Genomic DNA, 23535 nt, shown 5'->3' with positions numbered 1-23535 from the left:
AGAAGTCAAAGCCAACATAAAAGCCAAAGGGAGGGCATATAATAGAGCAAAAATAAGTGAGAAGTTAGAGGATTGAGAAGCTATTAAAGCCAAAAGACAGCAAGTAAAAAAGTCATTAAGAAAGTAAAGGTGGAATACGAAAGTAAGCTGGCCAATATTATTAAAGAGAATACCAAAAGTTTCTTCAGATACGTAAAGAGTAAAAGAGCTTGAGGGTAGATGTGAGAGCACTGGAAAGTGATGCTGGAGAAGTAGTAATGCAGGACCATGAAATAGCTGACAAACTGAATAAGTATTTTGCATCAGTCTTTACTATGGAAGACACTAGCAGGTGTCGGGGGTCACGAAGTGTGTAAAGTTACCATAATTAGAGAGAAGGTTCTTGGGAACCCGGGAGGTCTGAAGGTAATAAGTCACCTGGACCAGGCGGTGTACACCCCAGAGTTCTGAAAGAGGTGGCTGAAGAGATCATGGAGGCATCAGTAATGATCTTTTAAAAATCACTAGATTCTGGAATGGTTCCGGAAGACTGGAAAATTGCAAATGTCACTCCACTCTTCAAGAAGGGAGAGAGGCAGAAGAAAGGAAACTATAGGCCAGTTAGTCTGATCTATGTGTTTGGGAAGATGTTGGAGTTGATTATTAAGGATGAGGTCTCAGGGTACTATGAGGTACATGATAAAATAGGCCATAGTCCGTATAGTTTCCTGAAGGGAAAATCTTTCCTGACAAATCTGTTGGAATACTTTGAAGAAGTAACAAGCAGGATAGACAGAGGAGAATTGGTTGATGTTGTGTACTTGGATTTTCAGAATTTCCACCCATGAGGCTGCTTAACAAATTATGAACCCATGGTATTAAGGAAAGATTCTAGCATAGATAAAACAGTGGCTGATTGCCAGGAAGCAATAAAGGGAGCATTTTCTGACTGATTGTGGCGACTAGAGGTGTTGGGACCGATTTTTTTTCATTATACAAACGTTTGTATGTCAATGATTTGGATAATGGAATTGATGAGTTTGTTGCAAAGTTTGCAGACGGTATGAAGATAGGTGGAGGAACAGGTAGTTTTGACGAAGTAAAGAGGCTACAGAAGGACATCAAAACACATTAGGAAAATGGGCAAAGAAATGACAGATGGAATGCAGTGTCAGGAAGTGTATGGTCATGCACTTTGATAGAAAAAATTAAAGGGTTGACTGTTTACTAAATGGACAGAAAATGCAAAAAACTGAGGCACAAAGGGACTTGGGACTTGAGAGTCCTTGTGCAGGATTTCTTAAAGGTTATTTGCAGGTTCAGTCTGTGGTGAGGAAGGCAATGCAATGTTAGAATTCATTTCAAGGGGACTAGAATATAAAAGCAAGGATGTAAGGAAAGAACACTAGTGACTGGTTGTGGTCTGCGGGGGTTGGTGTTGGGACCACTTCTTTTTATGCTGTACATAAATGATTTAGGTGATGGAATAGATGGCTTTGTTGCCAAGTTTGCAGATGATATGAAGATTGGTGGAGGGACAGGTAGTGTTGAGAAAACAGGTAGGATGCAGAAGGACTTAGACAGATTAAGAGAATGGGCAAGAAAGTGGCAAATGAAATACAAGGTCGGAAAATGCACGATCATGAACTTTGGTAGTAAAAATAAATGTGCGGACTATTTTCTAAACAGGAAGAAAATCCAAAAATCTGAGATGCAGAGGAATCTGGGAGTCCTTGTGCAGAACACCCTGAAGGATAAGTTGCAAGTTGAGTTATTGGTGAGGAAGGAAAATGCCATGTTAGCATTCATTTCAGGAGGTCTTGACAAGAGCAAGGATGTGATGCTGAGGCTTCAAAAGCACTGGTGAGGCCTCACCTTGAGTATTGTGAACAGTTTTGGGCCCCTCATCTTAGAAAAGATGTGCTGGCATTGGAGAGAATCCAGAGGAGGTTCACAAGGATGCTTCCCGGAATGAAAGGGTTATCATACGAGGAATGTTTGATGGCTCTGGGTCTGTACTCACTGGAATTCAGAAGGAGGGATCTCATTGAAACCTTTTGAATATTGAAAGGCCTAGACAGAGTAGATGTGGAAAAGATGTTTCCCATAGTGGGAGAGTCTAGGACAAAAGGGCACAGCCTCAGGATAGAGGGGCATCCTTTCAAAACAGAGATGCAGAGAAATTTCTTTAGCCATAGGGTGGTGAAATTGTGGAATTTGTTGCCACATGCAGCTGTGGAGGCTAAGTTGTTGAGTATATTAAGGCAGAGATTGGTAGATTCTTGATTGGACATGGCATCAAAGATTACAGGGAGTAGGCCAGGAACTGTGGTTGAGGAGGAGACAAAAAGAGGATCAGCCATGATTGAATGCGGAGCAGAGTCAACGGGCCAGATGGCCTAATTCTGCTCCTGTGCGTTATGGTCTTATGGTAATATTGAAACTATATAAAGCACTGGTGAGGCCTCACTTGGAGTATTGTGAGCAGGTTTGAGCCCTTTATCTTAGAAAGGGGTGTTCCGAAACTGGAGAGGGTTGCAAGGAAGTTCACAAAAATGATTCCAGGATTGCATGGCTTATCATATGAAGAGTGCCTGAAGGCTCTGGGCCTGTATGCACTAGAATTCAGAAGAATGAAGAGTGACCTCATTGAAACCTGTCAAATGCTAAAAGGCTTCAGAGTGGACATAGAGGGGATGTTTCCTATGGTGGAAGAGTCTAAGACCAGAGGACACAGCCTCAGAATAGAGGGGTGTCCTTTTAGAACAGATATGAGGAGGAATTTCTTTAGCCAGTGAGTGGTGAATCTGTGGAATTCTTTGCCACAGGCAGCTGTGAAAGCAAAGTCTTTATGTATATTTAAGGCAAAGGTTCATAGGTTCTTGATTGGTCGGGGCATGAAGGGATACAGGGAGAAGGCAGGAGATTGGGGCTGAGAGGAAAATTGGATTAGTGGTGAAATTGGTGAAATGATGGAGCAAACTTGATAGAGCAAATGGCCTAATTCTGCTCCTGTATCTTATGGTCTTGTGGTCTTATATGTCAGTGTTAATAAATCTGATTCTGATCCTGGGACAGTAATAGACCTCAACAAGATGATGGACGTGTTGGTTTTTCTACATTATTTCACCGGCCATGTGAATGGATTTACACAGGGTAGGTTAACCAAGGTAGAAACACGCTAATTGTGAGATTTTGATAGGGAAAATGAGATAATATTCATTCTAAAAGATTGCCAGGCAGAGATCACATAGTAAATGTGCATAACTCATTGAAATTGGCAGGGAAGATTGAAGAAGTGGTTCAAGGTAAAAGTTCTGAATTCTGTGCTTCATATGCTGTTACGGTTTGTAATTTCAAAACATAAAACTAATTCAAAGGAAAACAGAGAGCAGGGAAAGGGAGTCTAACCGTGTTTTTACTTTAAGCGTGGTGTGCATGATTATTTATTTATATATCGATTTATGGGATACAGTGATGCTAGGAAGTTTGTGAGTCCTGTACAATTTTCTCTATAATATAAACAAAAATGTGATCAGATCTTCTAATAGCTCCTAAAACTAGATAAGAGAACCCAATTAAATAAATATCTAAAAAAGCATACTTGTTCATTTACTTATTAAGAAAAATTATCCAATATTAAATGTATTTATTGGAACAAGTGAGTGAACCTCTGGGGTAATGCCTTCTACAAAAGTTATTTGGAGTCATGCGTTCCACTCAATGAGATGAGATTGGAGGTGTGGGTTGTAGAGGTCTCTCAGTGGGAGAGCATTTTGGAGAGAGTGATCATAATTCTATCTTCTTTGCCATAGCATTGGAGAGGGATAGGAACAGACAAGTTAGGAAAGTGTTTAATTGGAGTAAGAGGAAATATGAGGCTATCAGGCAGGAACTTGGAAGCATAAATTGGGAACAGATGTTCTCAGGGAAATTTACGGCAGAAATGTGGCAAATGTTCAAGGGATATTTGCATGGTGTTCTGCATAGGTATGTTCTAATGAGACAAGGAAAGGATGGTAGGGTACAGGAACCTTGGTGTACAAAGGTGGTTGAAAATCTTGTCAAAAAGGAAAAAAAGCTTATGACAGTTTCAAAAAACTAGGTAATGACAGAGATCTAGAAAATTACAAGGCTAGCAGGAAGGAGCTTAAGAATGAAATTAGGAAAGCCAGAAGGGGCCATGGGAAGGCCATGGTGAGCAGGATTAAAGAAAACCCCAAGGCATTCTACAAGTATGTGAAGAGCAAGAGGATAAGACATGAGAGAATAGGACCAATCAAGTGTGACAATGGAAATGTTTGCATGGAACCGGAGGAGATAGTGAAGGCACTTAATGAATACTTTGCTTCAATATTCACTATGGAAAAGGATCTTGGAGATTGTAGGGATGACTTACAGCACACTGAAAAGCTTGAGCATATAGATATTAAGAAAAAGGATGCGCTAGAGCTTTTGGAAAGCATCAAGTTGGATGAGTCACCGAGACCAGATGAGATATACCCCGGCTACTGTGGGAGGTGAGGAAGGAGATTCCTAAGTCTCTGGCAATGATCTTTGCATCATCAATGGGGACAGGAGAGGTTCTGGAGGATTGGAGAGTTGCGGATATTGTTCCCTTATTTTGGGGTAGTGGAAGTATAATTTGTCCATCTGTCCATCTGTGCTGATCACCCCATCCTTGACTAAGCTGTTCCTTACTTTTTCAATCTTTTTTATTGAGTTTCAAATTGATAAACTTAACAATGATAATGATACAAAGAGATCGGGATTACATTAATAACGGTTAACCTATACAGACACAGACTCCCGAGTAACATATTTAATTTAAACCTCCCAATCTCTTAATAACTGAACATGAAAAAGATTCAAAAAAAGTTTTTACCCCCTGCACTAAAAAAAACTAAACCAAACAGAGCAGAACAGAAACTGGGCTGCCATATTTCATCCGTTGAAATAATTATTTGTCATTAACTCCGCTCCTCTATATACAAACAAAAAGTTATTAAGAAGGATTCAGAAAAGGTCTACTTACATCATATGAAAATGTTGAATAAATGGCCTCCAAGTTTCTTCAAATTTAACCAAAGAATCAGTGGTACTACTCCTAATTTTTTCCAAATGTAAACATCTTATAGTTTGGGAAAACCATTGAAATGTAGTAGGGGGGATTAGAATCTTTCCATTTAAATAAAATGGATCTTCTGGCTATTAATGTAACAAATGCAATCAAATGACAAGCTGAAGGGGATAAATGAATAAAGTCTATCATTGGTAATCCAAAAATTGCAGTAATAGGATGAGGTTGTAAATCAATACGTAAAACTACTGAAATAATATCAGAAATGTCTTTCCAATATTTTTCCAAAAGAGGGCAAGACCAGAACATATGCATCAAGGAAGCTACCTCAGAATTACATCTGTCACAGACAGGATTTATATCACCATAAAAACGAGCTAACTTCTCCTTAGACATATGGGCCCTATGAACCACCTTAACTTGTATCAAAGCGTGTCTAGCACACATTGAAGAAGTGTTAACTAGTTGGAGAATTTTCTCCCATTTCTCTATGGGTAAAGATACCTGAAGTTCTCTTTCCCATTCGTTCTTATTTTTATCAGACATACCTAAACGTATTCTTGTAATTAAATCTTAAACAATTGCTATTAAACTCTTCTGATAGGGGTTTAAACCTAAAAATATTTCTGTAATTTCAGTTTGATGTGATATCGGAAAAGTAGGTAAAATAACCTTCAAAAAGTTTCTAATCTGTAAGTATCTGAAAAAAATGTGATCTAGGCAAATTGTATTTATTAGACAACTGTTCAAAGGACATGAGACAATTATCCATGAATAAATCACGAAAGCATATTATTCCCTTCGTTTTCTGTAAAAGAAAAGCTTGATCAGTTCTGGGTGGTTGGAAGAAAAAAAATTGGATATAATAGGACTTGATAGGATAAATTTATTCAATCCAAAAAATTTACAAAATTGAAACCATATTTATATTGTATGTTTAATTATTGGATTAATCGTTTGTTTATTCAGTTTAGAAAGGGCAAAGGGAAGAGAAGCCCCTAAAATAGAAGCCAATGAGAAACCCTGTACAGACTCACTCTCAAGGTTCACCCATCGTGGACATTGAATTTCATCCAAATCTTGCGTCCAGAACGTTAGGTGTTGAATATTAATTGCCCAATAATAGAATTTAAAGTTCGGCAAAGCCAAATTGCCATCCTTTATTGATTTCTGTAAATATTTCTTACTTAATCTAGGATTTTTATTCTGCCATACATATGAAGAAACTTTAGAATCAATAATATCAAAAAAGGATTTAGAGATGAAGATTGGTACCGTCCGTGAAATAGATACAGAAATTTAAGTAAAATAATCATCTTAGTAGCATTGATTCGACCAATCAATGATAGGGACAATGGGGACCATTTAGTAAGCAGTTGTTTAGCATGATCAATTAAGGGTAAAAAATTAACTTTAAATAGAGCCTTATGCTTCTTAGTAATTTTAACACCCAAATAAGTAAAATAATCAGTAACCTTTCTAAATGGTAATTGTCTATAGATTGGAACTTGCATATTTAATGGAGAAAGCTCACTCTTATTAAGATTCAATTTATAACCAGAAAAACTACTGAACTGAGCAAGTAGTAATATTACTGCAGGGATGGATTCCTCTGGATTAGAGGAATATAGTAACCGGTCATCTGCATATAATGATACCTTATGCATCTCATTCCCACGAATAATGCCAAATATATTGGGTGAATCACTAAGAGTGATTGCCAAGCGTTCCAAGGCAATATCAAATAGTAAAGGGCTTAAAGGACAGCCCTGTCTAGTACTTCGAAAAAGCCTAAAAAAGGGGGATCTCTGATTATTAGTAAGTACAGAAGCCAAAGGTATATGATATATCAATTTAATCCAAGATATGAATTTTGGGCTAAAATTAAATTCCTCAAGGAAGTTAAATAAATATTCCCATTCAACTCCATCAAACGCCTTCTCGGCATCAAGTGAAATAACACATTCTGGGACTAAACTGTTCCACCTTGAACACGATCTGTCATGAGTCAACATGATGCTTTCAGATCAGGTCATGCATAGCACATACCTCCGCCGCCCTGCTCAGGTGTGTTTCAGGGGCTAGTGACCCTTGTGCCTGTTATTTTATTATCTGTGCTGAGCAGCAGTGAACCATTTGATTGGCCTATCAGAGCTCTCTTTGGGAACTAGTTGACTTGATCAGCATTTCTGATCTGGCTGTTGTTCATGATTGCACTTAATAATAAAAAAGAAAGGGAGTAGAAATTGCCCAGGAAATTATAGACCAGTGAGTCTTACTTCAGCGGTTGGTAAGTTGATGGGGAAGATCCTGAGAGGCAGGATTCATGAACATTTGGAGAGGCATAATATGATTAGGAATAGTCAGCATGCCTTTGTCAAAGGAAGGTCGTGCCTTATGAGCCTGATTGAATTTTTTGAGGATGTAACAAACACGTTGATAAAGGTAAAGTAGTAGATGTAGTGTATATGGATTTCAGCAAGGCATTTGATAAGGTGCCCTATTGCAAGGCTTATTGAGAAAGTAAGGAGACATGGGATCCAAAGGGACCTTGTTTTGTGGATTCAAAACTGCCTTGCCCACAGAAAGCAAAGAGTGGTTGTAGACAGGTCATATTCTGCATGGAGGTTGGTGACCAGTGGTGTGCCTCTGGGACCCCTACTCTTCGTGATTTTTATAAGACCTGGCTGAGGAAGTGGAGGGACGGGTTAGTAAATTTGCTGATGACACAAAGGGTGGGGTTGTTGTGGATAGTGTGGAGGGCTGTCTGAGGTTACAGCGAGACATCGATAGGATGCAAAACCAGGCTGAGAAGTTGCAGATGGACCAAATAAGTGTGAGGTGGTTCATTTTGGTAGATCAAATATGATGTCAAAATATAGTATTAATGGTAAGACTCTTGGCAGTGTGGAGGATCAGAGGGATCTTAGGGTCCGAGTCCATAGGACACTCAAAGCTGCTGCGCAGGTTGACTCTGTGGTTAAGAAGGCATATGGTGTATTGGCCTTCATCAACTATGGGATTGAGTTTAAGTGCTGAGAGGTAATGTTGCAGCTATATAGGACCCTGGTCAGACCCCACTTGGAGTACTGTGCTCAATTCCGGTCACCTCACTACAGGAAGGATGTGGAAACCATAGAAAGGGTGCAGAGGAGATTTACAAGGATGTTGCCTGGATTGGGGAACATGCCTTATGAGAATAGATTGAGTGAACTTGGCCTTTTCTACTTGGAGCGATGGAGGGTGAGAGGTGACCTGATAGAGGTGTATAAGATGATGAGACGCATTGATCGTGTGGATAGTCAGAGGCTTTTCCCCAGGGCTGAAATGGCTAGCACGTGGGGGCACAGTTTTAAGGTGCTTGGAAGTAGGTACAGAGGAGATGTCAGGGGTAAGTTTTTTTTTTACGCAGAGAGTGGTGAGTGTGTGGAATGGGCTGCCGGCGGCGGTGGTGGAGGCGGATATGATAGGGTCTTTTAAGAGACTCTTGGATAGCTACGTAGAGCTTGGAAAAATAGAGGTCTATGGGTAACCCTAGGTAATTTCTAAAGTAAGTACATGTTCAGCACAGCATTGTGGGCCGAAGGGCCTGTATTGGGCTGTAGGTTTTCTCTGTTTCTATGTTTCTAACCTACCAACCTGTAGGCCTTTGAAATTTGGGAGGAAATAGTGGCAGCCGGGGGAAACCCATGCAGTCACAGAGAAAAAATACAAATTCCTTACAGGCAGCAGTGCGAAGTATTGTACTAGCTACTATGCTACCATGCCACCCAATTCCAGACCAAGTATCATTTGCTAGTTTGATGACGTATGCAGTTCATATATTTATATAACCCATAATATTAAATACACAACAAAACCAAGTAACCCATGTTTAATCTGAATTACTGCACAGCTGGAGTATTGTGTTCATTCCAATGTTCAAAGTAAACTTATTATTAAAGTACGTACAGTTTTGCCACCAGATACTACCCTGAGATTCATTTTCTTGCAAACATTCATAGTAGAACAAAGAAATACAGTATAATCAATGAAATACTATACACAAAGACTGACAACCAATGCATAAAAAAGACAAACTGAAAATACAAAAGCAAAACAAATAATAACAATAAATCAGTCAATAAATAATTCTAAGAACATGGTTCTTTGGTTCAATGGTTCCATTTGATATCAGAGAATGTATACTAAATACAACTTGAAATTCTTACTCTTCACAGACATCCACAAAACAGAAGAGAATCCACCAAAGAAAGAATGACAGAATAACATTAGGACCCCAAAGTCCCTCTCCCCACTTTTGCAGCAAAAATAGCATCAACCTTGCCCCCTCCCCACTCCTCCCCTCACTTGTTCCAGTAGGAAACATTAACACCCACCACCTACCAAGCAAAGCCCTCAAAAAGATACGATGATCTGTAGTATAACAAAAACCAATTTTTACCCAACAGTTTGACATGCCACAGGCTCTCTCTCTCACTAACAAGGGGGAGACAAATAGATTGCTCCTTCTACAGCAAGAGGGAAGACGTTGCAGTCTGAAATGAGACTATTCAAGCTCTCCCAACTCAAGATCCAGCTGATTCTTCCCCCACCCCTATTGAGGGGGCAGGAGAGAGGGAGAGGGGGAGAGAGAGAGAGATCACTTGAGTGCACAGACCTCCAACAGCCACAATTGCTGTCTTGACATTCCAATCACACACGATGCTTCAGTTGGCGACACTAGTGAGAAATCAGGTCCACAGGGGCCGCACCCTGAACCCTGAAGGCACACACCTTCCAGGCAGCTCCTGGAGATATCGAAAACTGCCAGCTGGCGAGCACTGAGAATAGGTTCCCAGCACCATGAAGAAATGCTGTTTGAGTGCAGCTGTAGATCATGGACTCTGACAGAACCCCAGCCACCTAGGAAATGAAAAAGGAAGGAATTTAAACTGTTTCGCAGATGACCTCAAAGAAATTGCCCTCTGGCATCATCTTGGCTCCTCCCCAACATGTGTTGTAGAGTCCTTGAAAGTGAGTCTGTAGGTTGTGGAATCAGTTCAGAGTTGTGGTGAGTGAAGTTAAACACTCCAGTTCAGGAGCCTGATGGTTGTAAGGTCCTGATTCAGGACTCTGACCTAAATATCAACAATTCAGTTCCTCCCACTGATGCTGCCTGATCCGCTGAGTTCCTCCAGCAGATTGTTTGTTGCTCCAGGTTCCAGTATCTGCCATCTCTGTTGTCTCTTCTGTATTGTGTCCAGCCCAGAGCATGAGAAAAGATGTTACAGCCCTGGGAAGATTGCAGGGAAGTTTTACTAGAATGACTCCAGGTATGAGGGACTTCAGTAACCTGGACAGAATGGAGAAGCTGTGCTTGTTCTTGGAACAAGAACTCAAGTTTGGGTCCTCATCCAGGGACTTCATTCATTATCATAGGTGATTGCTGGATTGATATCGAAGATCAAAGCCTGCAGGTCAATCAGTAGTAAAGAAGTCAAGACCCGATGACTGAGCCCAAAGTCTGCGAATCTCTGCAAATCCACTGGGGAAGGTGAAGACCCAATATCTGCAAATTTGAGTCTGCTGGAGACTGGAGGATGACGATGGTCTGTGCTGGGGTGAGAAGACTGTGTGTGAGTGTGGGTGGGAGGGAGAGAGGAATTGGCTTGTTTTGCTCTTGTTTCTTAGTTGCTTGGTATGTTCTGCTTGGCTCCATCCTGTGTTATTCTGCCAAGCATTGTGGGCATGTAATATTAATGCCAGGATGGATGGTGACGTGGGCTTTCCCCAACACACCCCTGGGTGTGGTGGTTGTTGAGGCAATGGATGCACTTCACTCTATGTTTCGAAGAACATGATTTTGAATCTGTGAGGAGATGTACTGGAGAGGAGGTAGATTGGTGAAAGGCAATCAGACGACGGGTGAAGCTGACAGGCTAAAGAGCCATAAGTGACACAGGGAAGAACTTCAGTCAGTAGTTAGGATGTGGAATGGACATGGATTGATGGAGAGAGTGGTGGCAGATTCAGTCATAGCATCTGGGTAAAGCAGTGAAACTGAATAAATACTTTGTTACATGCTCAAGGAGATCTGTTTTTTTGTGAGAATGATGTAATGGTCTTTTAGAGGTCACCTGATGTGATTTTCCCACCGATGTGAGGTCACGTGATGACATGTGGCCCGTGACTATATAAGGGTCAACCCAGGTGACGCAGTAGGTTTTTTAAGTTTGTAGATTTCCAGGTAGAACGTGTTGTGCCTCCGTTTCTGTTGCGTGTTTGTTTTTGTGACAAAGTTTCATTTTTAAAACGGAAGGTGCGTTCTCTTACAAGATATTGCATTTGGACTGGAAATTTGTGGCTGGAAGTGCTAATTTACTCAATTCCGACAGTTTTGAAGGGAGAGTGAAGAATTCCTTGAAGTGAAGGATTGAGAGAAGTCAGCATCGTTTGGCAGTTTAATAAAGGATCGACCTTATTGAGTATTCGTTGAAGAGAACCTGCATTGAGATAACTCTTGCAATAGCGCAATGAGTTCATGCAAAAAGGCTCTCTCTCTCTAAAGGAATTTAAGGTCTGTCGATTTAAGCTGTTTACTTTCAGCATCGGGAATCCTGTGGACAGAACCGGCAGTAAAGGTGCATCGGTGAAGAAATCCTTCTCCAGAGAAGTCTCTCCCAATTGAATGCGTAAAACTGTTGGACTTTCGAAGTTATCGCTTTAAGAAGTATATCTGACTGGATTGCTTTAAGAACTGTTTTTGCATTTAACGCTTTAAGAACCAGAGCCGACTGGAGTTGATGAACGGCTGCGTACCTGTTTAACCTCCGGTTAAAGTTTTCTTCTTTTTTTTTCCCTTATCGTTTATATGTGTTTAATAAATGTTTGGTTGTTTTCATAAAACCTGTCTCGATTAATATTCATTATTGCCGGTTACGTAACATAATTTTGTGGGAGCTAGTGGGATAAGTTCCGATTTTGAGTTTAAGTGCCACTTTGATTTGGTAAAAGGGAATACCCGATTTTTTTTTTGGTTTGATTGGTGTGTGTGTTGTTGTATTCAGAAACAATGGATATTGACGAGTTTTTGAAGATGCCTGACTCGGGATTTTTAGAGACTGCGAGAAAACCTGTGGTATTGGAGATTGCTAAGAAGTTGGATATTAAAGGAATTACGAGAAATTCTACCAAGGCTTTCATACAAAGGAAAATTGCTGAACATTGTATTAATTTGGAATGTTTTGAGGAGGAGGTGTTAGAGAAGTTTCCAATGAGTAATCTGGAAATGCAATTGCATCTTGAACAGTTAAAGTTTGAAAGATTTAAAGTGGAAATGAAAGAAAGAGAAGCTGAAAACCAGAGGAAATTTGAGCTAGAGATGGAGAAAATAAGGTCTGGGAATCAGTCTTCTGGTTCTACAAAACAATTTATTGCTAGTCGTGAGGTTGTTTTGGCTCCTCCATTTAATGAAGCTGATGTGGACAAATATTTCCAGCATTTCGAAATTGTTGCTCTGAGTCTAAAGTGGCCAAAGCAGCAATGGCCAGTGATGTTACGAAGTGTGATTAAAGGCAAGGCACAACAAGTTTATACAGCTTTAAATGCTGAACAAGCACTGGATTATGATATTGTTAAAGAGAATATATTAAAAGCATACGAGATGGTTCCGGAAGCGTATAGAGAAAGATTTAGAAGTTTAAAGAAATTGGTGGAAAAAGCTTATGTGGAATTTGCCTAAGAGAAATCTGTGTTTTGAGTTGGGTTTCCTCTAAAATTGGGTTTCCTCTAAAAATGTGAATGGGGAGTATAATAAATTGAAAGAGCTGATTTTGCAGGAGGAATTTAAAAGAAGCATTCCTGTTGAAGTGAGAACATACTTAAATGAACGGGACACTGCTACATTGCAGGAGATTGCTAATTTGGCTGATGAGTATGTTTTAATTCACAAGAATAAATTTTCTCCAGGTAAATTTTTTAAAAGGAAAACTAGCACAGAGAGTCAAGGTAAATCAGACATTAAATTTGAAGTTAGTGAGAAAAGTGAGGATGAAGGGAGACCTGTGAAGGAAAGACATTTTGGTATTATTTGTAATTACTGTAAGAAACCTGGACATGTAGTGGCTAATTGCTTCCGATTGAAACAGAAGGAGAAAGAAGTGGCCCCAGATGCTTGTGTGCAGCATATTGGAAAACCTGCAAAGCCACAGGGTTTAGAAAATATTAATGAAGATGTGTCAGAGTCTGACCAAGTTAAGAAAGGATATGAGGCATTTAAAACAGAAGGATTTGTATCCTTGAAAGAAGAATCCAATGCAGTACCGATAAGGATACTTAGAGATACTGGAGCTTCACAGTCACTAATATTAGACAGTGTGTTAAGGTTTAGTGATGAGTCTGACACTGTGACACTGGTGAGGTAAATTATATAAGAGGAGTAGGGAGTGCCCTTACGCCAGTACATTTACATAGAGTAAATTTAAGGTCAGGATTAGTTACAGGGGTTGTTAAAGTAGGTCTACAATCCAGTTTACCTGTGAATGATGTTTCTCTTTTGTTAGAGAATGATTTAGCAGGTGGACAAGTTTTTCCTGAAGTGCATTTGAAAATAAATTCAAGTTCTGAGGAACCACAGAGGGATTCTAACACAGATTCTTCCTGTGTTGTAACAAGAGCTATGGCTAAAAAGACTGATGTAAAGGATGTGGTTGTTACCCGTGACAGTTCAAATCAAGATTTGAATTTTGAGGATGTATCAGAAACTTCCTTACCTACCTTATTTGATCAGGATTTTGATGGTCAGTCTGGTCAGGAAGATTTGTTTTTATCTGAAGGAGGTGATAGCAGAGCAGGGTAGGGATCCCAAGATAGTTAAATTAAAAGAACAAGCTCTTCCAGATAATGAAATTGGAAAAGTACCAGTTAGATATTATTTTGAAAAGGGGGTATTAATGAGAAAATGGAGATCATCTACAATTCTTGCTAGTGACGAATGGGAAGTTAATCATCAGGTTGTTGTTCCTAAAATTTACCGAAGTGAGATTTTGACTATGGCTCATAGTATTCCTTTGGGTGGTCATTTAGGGGTAAAGAAAACTATGAACAAAGTTTCTAAACATTTTTATTGGCCTAGTTTAAGACAAGATGTGGCAACATTTTGTAGAACGTGTCATACATGTCAAATTGTTGGTAAACCTAATCAGGTTACTCCAGTGGCCCCACTGCGACCAATTCCTGTATTTGGTGAGCTGTTTTCAAAAATCATTGTAGACTGTGTAGGTCCTTTGCCAAAAACTAAAACTGGACATCAATATTTATTAACTATTATGTGCACAGCGTCTAGGTTTCCGGAGGCAGTATCTCTTAGGAATATAACAGCCAAAACTGTGACAAAAGCTCTTATAAAATTCTTCACTTATTTTGGGTTGCCTAAGGAAATACAATCAGATCAAGGAAGTAATTTTATGTCTGGGTTTTTTTCAGCAGATAGTTTATAAACTGGGAGCAAAGCAGATTATTTCCTCAGCCTATCATCCAGAATCACAAGGAGCCTTGGAGAGATTCCATTCTACACTAAAAACTATGATTAGGACTTTTTGTGTAGAAAATGAAAAGGATTGGGATGAAGGTATACATTTATTACTTTTTGCAGTCAGGGAGGCAGTACAGGAATCATTAGGTTTTAGTCCTTTTGAACTTGTGTTTGGGCATAGAGTTCGAGGACCTTTGGCTTTGTTGAAGGAACAGTGGATTAATAAAGAAGTACACACTAGTTTGTTAGATTATGTTTTGAAATTTAAAGACAGATTGTACAAAGCTTGTAGTTTGGCCAAGGAAAATTTAAAGTTAGCTCAAGAGACAATGAAGATGTGGTATGATAAGGAAGCTAGGATGAGGTCATTTAAGCCTAGAGATAAGGTATTGGTTCTTTTTCCAGTGCAAACAAACCCATTACAAGCCAAATTCCATGGTCCTTATGAGATTAAATCTAAAGTAAATGAGGTGGATTATGTGGTAAAAACCCCAGATAGGAGAAAGACAACACAGTTGTGTCATATAAACCGTATTATGAGAGAAAGGTTGCTACTGTGACTGTTAAGGAAAAAGGTTAAGGAAATTAAACTCCAATTTAATAATCCAGTTTAATGTTACAGGAGTACAATATTTTGATCACTCATATCAAGGGAAAAGATAATGTGATTGCTGACTGTTTGTCTAGATATTAAATGTACAATGAAAATTTGCCTTTTTTGGAGTAATATTTTATCATTTGTAACACTCCTACTGTACATTAGTTTGCAAAGGGCTGAAAGATAAGATTGTATATATTGTGTATTTTGTAAATTTTATACCTTTTTTTGTATAAATTGTTAAATTTTTGTTCTTCAAGAGACCAAAAATTTTTTTCTGGAGGGAGGTGTTACATGCTCAAGGAGATCTGTTTTTTTTTGTGAGAATGATGTAATGGTCTTTTGGAGGTCACCTGATGTGATTTTCCCACTGATGTGACGTCACGTGATGACATGTGCCCCATGACTGTATAAGGGTCGACTCAGGTGACGCAGTAGGTTTTTTAAGTTTGTATATTTCCAGGTAGAACGTGTTGTGCCTCCGCTTCTGTTGCGTGTTTGTTTTTGTGACACAGTTTCATTTTTAAAACGAAAGGTGAGTTCTCTTACAAGATATTGCATTTGGACTGGAAATTTATGGTTGGATGTGCCAATTTACTCAATTCCAACAGTTTTGAAGGGAGAGTGAAGAATTCATCGAAGTGAAGGATCGAGAGAAGTCGGCATTGTTTGGCAGTTTAATAAAGGATCGACCTTATTGAGTCTTCGTTGAAGAGAATCTGCATTGAGATAACTCTTGCAATAGCGTAATGAGTTTATGCAAAAAGGTTCTCTCTCTCTAAAGGAATTTAAGGTCATTCGATTTAAACTGTTTATTTTCGGCATTGGGAATCCTGTGGACAGAACCGGCAGTAAAGGTGCGTCAGTGAAGAAATCCTTCTCCAGAGAAGTCTCTCCCGATTGAATGCGTAAAACTGTTGGACTTTCGAAGTTATCACTTTAAGAACTATATCTGACTGTATTGCATCTGCAGAATTCCTGTTGTATCGCTTTAAGAACTGTTTTTGCATTTAACGCTTTAAGAACCAGAGCCGAGTGGAGTTGATGAACGGCTGCGTACCTGTTTAACCTCCGGTTAAAGTTTTCCTCTGTTTTTTTTTTCCCTTATCGTTTATATGTGCTTAATACATGTTTGGTTGTTTTCGTAAAACTTGTCTCGATTAATATTCATTGTTGCCGGTTACGTAACAACTTGAAGAGGAAGAAAATTGGAGGGCTTTGGGGAGAGGGTAGGAGAGTGGGACCAACAAAGTCATTTTTGCAAATAACTGACAAGGTTTTGATAGGCCAAATGATCTCCTTTCATTGTGATTCCTTTAAGAAAGCAGGTCAGGTAAATAAGGTGGTTAAAAAAGGCACACAGGGCAGTTGTCATTATTGGCCAAAACTTAGAATACAAAAGCAGGGAAGTGTGTTAGAAATGTACAATATGTAGGGCAGACCTTGTCGGGTATTGTTGTCTTTGCAATGAAGGCGCCGGAGGGAAGATTTAATTGGTGAGTAAAAATAAAGATTAGCTTTATTTGTGATGCACTGTTAATTACTCCAAAAGACTGGAAGTACAGTAAATACTGAAAGGATTTTATCAGCAGTAAAATGTGACCTCGACCACGCTGAGTATCTGCCCTGGACTGAGAGGAGGAGCAATGACACAATCGCCTTTGTTCAGAGTCTGTGGGAGGAGCCACAGGAGCAGTCAGCAAAGGGGCGTGTCCAGACAGGGGTGAAGTGACTGACAATATTTAAAACAAGTATATTTACAGGTTAAGTCTATCAGGCGGTCGAGTCCGTCGCTGTGACCTACGTAACACCGGCGGTGATTGCACCGGCGATGGTGGTTGTGCTGGCTCCGGCCTGACTGAGGTGTCAGCACGTTAGGCGTCGGTAATCCCTTGTGCGTGTGCGTCGCAACTGGTATGGGAGTGTCATGTGGTGTCTGTGTAGGGCTTGGAGTGTGCGGTGTCTCGTGGGTATATATATCAGTGGGTACGGGGTCAATAGTCACCACGGAGTGTTCAGGGTAGGGGCCCGGTGCTCCTGCAGGCGCCAAGTCGCGGATGGAGACCGTGTCCTCCCGCCCATCAGGTAAAACCACATAGGCAAACTGGGGGTTCGCATGAAGTAAGTGAACTCTGGCGACCATCGGGGAGTATTTATTGCTCCTCGCATGTTTCCGGAGCAGCACTGGCCCTGGGGACATCAGCCAAGTTGGTAGGGTGGTCCCAGTGGTCGGCTTTCTGGGAAAAGAAAGGAGTCGCTCATGAGGGGTGGCATTGGTGGCCGTGCATAACAGGGAGCGGATGGAGTGGAGTGCCTCAGGAAGGACCTCCTGCCAGCGGGAGACCGGCAGTCCCTTTGTCCTGAGGGCTAAGAGTGTGGCTTTCCACACTGTGCCATTCTCCTTCTCTACCTGTCCATTCCCCCGGGGATTATAGCTCGTGGTCCCACTAGTTGCAATCCCCCTAGCCAGTAGATATTGGCACAGCTATTCACTCATAAACGAGGACCCTCTGTCACTGTGGATATAGCATGGGTATCCGAACAGAGTGAAGAGCCTGCGCAGGGCTTTTATAACTGAAGTGGTAGTGGTGTCGGGGCAGGGGATGGTGAAGGGGAACCGCGAGTACTTGTTGATAACATTAAGAAAGTACACATTGCGGTCGGTGGAGGGAAGGGGGCCCTTAAAGTCAACACTCAGTCGCTCAAAGGGTGGGTGCCCTTGATTAGTTGTGCGTTTTTGGGTCGGCAGAAGTGCGGTTTGCACTCTGCGCAGACTTGGCAGTCCCTGGCCATCGTCCTGATCTTCTCAAGGGAGTAAGGCAGGTTCCGGGCTTTCACGAAGTGAAAAAGCCGGGTGACCCTCAGGTGGCAAAGATCTACATGTAGGGCGTATAGCCGGTCGATCTGCGCGCTGGCGCATGTTCCCCGGGATAGGGCATCGGAGGGCTCATTGAGCTTCCCAGGCCTGTACATGATGTCATAGTTGTAGGTGGACAGTTCGATTCTCCACCTCAGAATTTTATCATTTTTGATTTTGCTCCGCTGCTGATTATTAAACATGAATGCGACTGAGCGCTGGTCAGTCAGCAGGGTGAACTTTTTGCCGGCGAGATAGTGCCTCCAGTGCCTAATAGCTTCCCCTATGGCCTGGGCCTCTTTCTCTACCGCGGAGTGCCGAATTTCAGGGCCTTGAAGGGTACGGGAGAAGAACGCCACTGGTCTTCCCACCTGGTTGAGGGTAGCAGCCAGTGCAAAGTCGGAGGTGTCACTCTCTACTTGGAAGGGAATGGCCTCGTCCACCACATGCATTGCTGCTTTGATAATGTCCCCTTTTATGCGGCTGAAGGCCACGCGGGCCTCGGCTGAGAGGGGGAATGTGGTGGACTTGACCAGGGGGCGGGCCTTGTCTGTGTAGTTAGAGACCCATTGGGGGAAATATGAAAAGAAGCCCAGGCACCTTTTGAGGGCTCTGAGGGTGTTGGGAAGAGGGAGTTCCAACAGGGGGCACATACGGTCGGGGTCAGGGCCAATGACTCCATTCTCCACGACACACCCAAGGATAGCAAGTCGGGTGGTTCCGAACACACACTTGTCTTTGTTATAGGTGAGATTGAAAGCTTTGGCCGCTTGGAGAAATTTTTGGAAATTGTTGTCGTGATCCTGCCGGTCGTGACCACAGATGGTGATGTTATCCAGATATGGGAACGTGGCCTTCAGTTGGCACTGGTCCACCATCCGGTCCATTGCCCTCTGGAAGACAGATACACCATTCGTGACACCGAAGGGGACGCACAGGAATTGATAAAGCCTGCCGACCGCCTCGAAGGCAGTGTAAGGGCGGTCCTCCCAGCGGATGGGGAGCTGATGGTAAGCGGATTTTAGGTCTATGGTCGGGTACACCTTGTACTGTGCTATCTGATTGACCATATCTGCGATGTGGGGTAGAGGGTATGCGTCGAGCTGCGTGAACCTATTGATGGTCTGGCTATAGTCCACAACCATCCTATTCTTCTCCCCGTTCTGAACAACCACCACCTGCGCCCTCCAAGGACTTGTGCTTGCCTCAATGACCCCCTCCCTGAGCAGCCGCTGCACCTCCGACTTAATGAAAGCTCTGTCCCCCACGCTGTACCTCCTGCTTTCAGTTGCCACAGGTTTACAGTCGGGGGTCAGCTTGACGAACAGCGGTGGGGGAGGGACCCTGAGGGTGGAGAGGCCGCAAGTGGTGTCGGTAGTGCGGCAGTTGGCATGGTGTTGGGTGGGATGTGCGGGTCGGTGTGTGTGCGTGGTCAGTAGCGGGATACGTGACATATCTCTACAAAACTGGGGATTTCTGACAGTGATTGGTGGGAGGGGCCCATCATACTCCATTGTCATGCTTTCAGGCGGCTCTGGAAGTCCAACCCCAACAGCACAGGGGCACACAGTTGAGGCATAACCAGTAACGTAAAGTCCCGATATTCTGTGCCCTGCACCACTAGTGTCGCTACACAGCCCCGCCGGATGTCTGTTGTATGCGACCCAGAAGCCATGGTGACCCTCTGGCTTACTGGCCGTATCACGAGTCCGCAACGCCGCACTGTGTCCGGGTGGATAAAACTCTCCGTGCTGCCTGTGTCAAACAGGCAGCTTGTCCTGCGTCCCTCCACCAGGATGTCCATCATTGACCTTGCGAGCTGGTGGGGAGCGCTTTGGTCGAGAGTCACGGAGGCCAGAGTTGAGTCGCTGTCTTGGTCCGGCACGGTGGGGTGCCTGGTGAGCAGCCGTGGGTCGTAGGCGGTGCGAGGTGGCACCACCCAAGATGGCCGCCCTCATGTCTCGCACTGGGTGGCTGTGTGCAGGCAAGATGGCGACGCTCATGCCTCACATGCAGCGCTGCTCAATCCTGCTCGCGGTTTGGACTTACAGACCTTGGTGAAGTGGCCCTTCTTTCCGCAGCTGGAGCAGGTAGCTTCTTGGGCTGGGCAGCACTTCCGGGGGTGCTTCTTGAGTCCGCAGAAATAGCACTTCGCGGACTCGCGACTGGCAGCAGCCATGGTTGATTCGCTGGCGGGTTGCGGGGTATATGGCGTCCATGAGGCTGTCGGGAGATCGCGTGCCTGGAGAGCATCAGAGTTGTGCAGAGCGGCCTCCAGTGTGTTGGCCAGCTCAATTGCCAAACATAAGGTAAGATTGGCGTGTTCCAGCAGCCGCTGGCGCACATACACTGACCTGGTCCCCGTGACGAAGGCGTCTCTCACTAGGAGCTCCGCATGCTGTTCAGCCATCAGTTCTCGGCAGTCACAGGTCCGCATGAGTGTCTGTAGGGCCCGGACAATCTCAGCGCTCGACTCTCCGGGCCGCTGCTGCCGCGTCGCTAAGCGATGTTGCGCATAGACGGTGTTTACTGGCCGCAGATATTGTTTTTTGAGGGCACTTATCGCGCCGTCGTAGCTCGGCTGGTCTCTAATCATTGAGTAGACCCGTGGACTGACCCTGGAGAGAAGAACTCTGCGCTTCGCGGTGGACTCGGTCGCTTCAATCTCCTCCAGGTGTGATTCAAAGCAGGCCAGCCAGAGATCGAAAGTGTTTCCGGCTTCAGGTGTTTGCAGGTCGAGGTCTAGCTTGTCGGGTCTCAGGACGTGTTCCATACTTTAAAATTACTGTTAATAAAATTGATGCACTATCAATTACTCCAAAAGTCTGGAAGTAGAGTAAATACTGAAAGGCTTTTATTAGCAGTAAAATGGGACCTCGTCCATGCTGAGTATCTGCCCTGGACTGCGAGGTGGAGCAATGGAAATCGCCTTTATTCAGGGGTCTGTGGGAGGAGCCACAGGAGCAGTCAGCAGAGGGGTGTGTCCAGACAGGTAACCCAGTTACAACATATATATACATAGTTTACCACAATTTGTCACATGTAATCAAAATGTACAATGAAAAGAAGATTGTTCTGGAGACTGCCTACAAGTGTCACCACGCTTCTGGCACTAGCATAGAACGGCTGCAACTTCCGTACCCTAAGCTGTCCATTTTTGGAATGAGGGAGGTATCTGGAATATCCACAGGAAACCTATGGTTTTGGGGAGAACGTATGATCTTCTTACAGACATCAGCAGGAAATGAACCCTGATCGGTGATGACCGATGCAGTAACGTGATTGTGATTACTGCTACGCTATTGTGCCACCCCCTGGTGCGAGATTATGAGAGGCCTTAATAGGCTACCAGGGAGGTCAGCGACTATGTCAAGAGATTCTGCAGATACTAGAAATCTAGGGTAGCTCACAAAATGAGTCCTGATGAAGGGTCTCGGCCCGAAACTGTTTATTCCTCTCCTTAGACACTGTCTGATCTGCTAGATTCCTCCAGCATTTTGGGTGTGAGGGTCTGGGTGTGGGGAAGGCCGGAACATTGCAGGTAAATGTACCAGGATGAACATTTGAAATGTCTCACCTGCAGGGTTATGAGTCGAAAAATGGGATCAGTGTAGACTGGCGAGTATTGTGAGCAGTTTTGGGCCTCTTATCTTAGAAAGTTTTGCTGACTCTGGATAGGATTCAAGGGAGGTTCACAAAAATGATTCAAAGATTCAACAGCTTGTCATATGAAGAGCATTAGATGGCTCTGGGCCTCATGAGGAAAGGAATTTAAAATTATTGATCCTCTTTACCTCCAATCCTCTAACATGGACTGGCTCATGAACCCCCAGGTTCCTCCTCCTGCAGTCGATAATCAGTTTGTTGGTTTTGACACTGAGTGAGAGGTTGATGTGGCACCATTCTGCCAGATTTTTAATCTCCCTCCTATATGCTGATTCATCACCACCGTTGATTTGGCCTACAACAGTAGTGTTGTTAGCAAACTTAAATATGGCATTGGATCAATACACACAAAATGCTAGAGGAACTCAGCAGGTCAGCCAGCATCTATGGAAACAGTTGATGTTTCAGGCTGAGAGCTGCCTTCAGGATTCTTTATATCCTGATAAAGGGTCTCAGCCCGAAACATCGACTGTTTATTCATTTCCCTAGATGCTGCCTGGCCTGCTGAGTTCCTCCAACATTTTGTGTGGGTTGCTCCGGATTCCAGCACCTGCAGCATTTCTTGTGTTTATAATATGGCATTGAAGATGTACTTAGCCTCACAGTCATGTATAAAGTGAGTAGAGCAGGGGGCTGAGCACACAGCCTTGTGGTGAACCTGTGCCGACAGAGATTGTGGAGATGTTGTTCCCAATCCGAACTGAAAGGGATAATAAATTTACTTTGAAATTTGAATCCCTTCCATTTCTGAAAACAAGTCCTTGAATTGAAAAGTGAGCCCAATTTCTTTCTCTACAGATACTGTCGGACATTTTGGGTATTCTCGGTATCCGTTATATTTATTTGTCCTTTGAGAGCACTTGCTGTGCCCTCCTAAGGGTATCATGGTTATTAAAATTTGAAGGTAGTTCTCTTGGGATGATATCTCCATGGCAATGGAAGCTTGGTAGTTCTTCCACAGATGTTTGTTCTGTGTAGCTCACGGCTGCAGTAACCAATAGAATATTAGCCTTCAAAACAATGTACTGTAGATCAGGCGTCACAATCCATGCAGTAATTAGGATTTTAGAGCTGATTTATTACTGAGGTGTTAGCCAATGCACGTTTAATCTTTCAACTGTGTGTATTTGAATTCAAATATAATTTAAGAGTATCCTTGATCCCATTGATATAAATCACAATATTCTTTAATTAATATCTCTTTTAAAGTCAGTATTTTTTGATTCACTTTTCAGTTCACTAAATGGATATTGAGCATAATTGACATTTAAAGTTTTTATGTTTATGAATTCCATGCACACTTAGGCATCAGAGTAATGACCCTTAGCTGGTGCTGATAATTTATCAGCCATCCGCTGTTCATTTCAATGTACTTGACACTGGCGATGAGAGTGCAGATATTTTTATCGCTAATAACACCACTGTAATATCAATACAGTCAAAAAATTCACTGACTGGGAAAATATGTTTGGACAAGTCTATTCTGAGATTTCACTGTACACTTGAGGTATGAGAAAGATGAGCATACGAGGAGTGTTTGATGTCTCTGGGTCTGTATTCACTGGAGATTCATGAGAGGGGATCTTATTGAAACCCATCAAAAATCCTCCTGGGAGGGGGGGAAGATGGTGGCACGACGGCAGCGCGCACGGCCACCTCAGTGATGAATATCTGTTATCTGTCAAGTAGGGGACTGTGCACAATTCTGATTTGATTGAGACGGACGTGAGAGCAATTCTGGAAAACTTCAGAAATGCCGCTACTACTGTGTGGTAACCGGAATCTCCGGAGCTGAAGACCCCGAAATCCTCGGCTTTGCATGTTTCAGTGGCCGAGGAGAG

This window comes from Mobula birostris, chromosome 2 (assembly GCF_030028105.1).
Source record: "Mobula birostris isolate sMobBir1 chromosome 2, sMobBir1.hap1, whole genome shotgun sequence".
NCBI classification, from domain to species: Eukaryota; Metazoa; Chordata; class Chondrichthyes; order Myliobatiformes; family Myliobatidae; genus Mobula; species Mobula birostris.
Note: the sequence above shows the minus strand (reverse complement) of the source record.